The sequence below is a fragment of the Myotis davidii genome, unplaced genomic scaffold (assembly GCF_000327345.1).
Source record: "Myotis davidii unplaced genomic scaffold, ASM32734v1 scaffold925, whole genome shotgun sequence".
Classification (NCBI taxonomy): domain Eukaryota; kingdom Metazoa; phylum Chordata; class Mammalia; order Chiroptera; family Vespertilionidae; genus Myotis; species Myotis davidii.
In genome coordinates this window covers 231340-233227 of record NW_006296531.1, presented here as the reverse complement: position 1 = coordinate 233227, position 1888 = coordinate 231340, and positions in this window count along the sequence as shown.

Below are 1888 nucleotides of genomic sequence, written 5' to 3'. Positions count from 1 at the left end.
TCATAGGTCAACACTCAACCACTGAGCCATACGTGGCCAGACTAAACACGTGCAGTTTATTTTATGTCACCAATGATACCTCAAAGCTGTTGGAAAAAAAAAGTCTGGGGAGAGAGGCTGGATGTCAACACGGAAGAGGACTTTGAAAGTCCAGGCTGAGGTGTGTGGATGATCCTGAGGCCATGGGCAGCTTTGGGTGTTTCAGATGGGGTTTGGTTGTGAAACCTCTCTTGTGGGCAGGGTCTGGAATAGCCAGGAGGGGCCAAAGCCAAAGCCAGGCCAGGAGATCCTGACCATGGCTCCAGAGGAGTGGGGATGGATCCTAGAGATAAGCAGCAGACAAAGCAACTGAATCACTGATGATTTAGTGCCCCTACCCTGCCTCCAGGACAGTAATTTGGTCAATCAGATCTGGGGCAAGGAAGGCCTTTGGGGCTGGAAAAAAAAAATCCTGCATGTCCACTGTCCGGTTTCTCCCTTGTGAAAGGTGCTGACCTTTTCTTCTTCTTCCTGGTCTTAAAGGATACCTTTCAGCAATTCATATAATACTGGTTTGATGATGATGAATTCCTTTAGTTTTTCCTTATCTGTGAAGCTCTTTATATGACCTTCACTTCTGAATGATAGCTTTGTTGGATAAAGTAATCTGCGTTGTAGGTTCTTGGTATTCATCACTTTGAATATTTCTTGCCACTCCATGCTGTCCTTCCCCTGCCCAAGCCAGGCACGGATTTCTCTCTAAAGGCAAGGCTCTCCTTGGTCTGACCTCCATCTCTCCAGGTTGAATGTCAGCCACACATTTGTATTTCTGCTTTGTGACTTGCTTAAACGAGCCTGACGCCAATGCCTGCCTTTCTTGCCCACTTCTTCCCTGTCTCTGGTCCCACCGCAGTTTACTCCCGAAACGCCCAAACGCCACAGCTGCCACTGTGCCCTGATTAGTGGATGACCCCATCAGGTGACGGAATCTAAATATAACTTGGCTGTCTGCCTGGCTGGCTGACTTTCTGTGTGTGCTCAGGGCAAAAGAGCAGGACTTGTTTCTTCCGCAAGCTTGCAGGTCCGGAGCCTAGCTTCGGGGTGGCACTCGGGGCGCACACTTACAATATGATGACAGAGAGAAAGGAAGGAGACAGTCCAAAGAAAGATGGGCCATCTTCAAAGAGCCTTGGCTTGGGCAGGATATTCAGGTACCAGTTCACTATTAGGATGTCAATCAAAGGCTCTTTGGCGATTCCCTGTGGGGGAAGATGAACCTTACAGAAACCCATCCCTTAGAGATGTTTAGTGACTCTGCAAGGCTCTTAACCATGCCTCGGACTTTGGGTTTGGCCTTCATCTTTCTCTGGACCTTCAATAATGGATGGCTGGATGGATACATGACATAAAAACATTCTTGGGGCTCAGTCACTTGGCCAAGGTAATTGGCCTAGCGAGGGCAGATCTGAGGCTCCCACTGTTGCTGGTGAAAATGGGGTTCTTCCATGGAGTCACAAGAAAAGCATTTCCGGGATGAGGTGTACTGGTAAGATTTATTGGGGCCGGTGTTGCTCAATGGTTGACCATGGACGCATGAACCAGGAGGTCACTGTGTGATCCACGGTGAGGATATATGCCCAGGTTTCGGGCATGATCCCCATGGGGGGTGTTGGGTGTGTGTGTGTGTGTGTGTGTGTGTGTGTGTGCCTATGTGATAACAGCAACCCCCTCTCTGGCACAACCTTCTCCTGCTCCAATTCTTCTCCAAAGCACTGAACATCAGCTACATACTCTGTATTTTCTTATTTATTTATAGTCTGTCTCTGCAATTAAGATGGAAGGTGGTTGTTGAATGCTGTAATCTATATGGTGTCTAAAGCAGGGTAGATGAATGAGTGGACCTTCAACC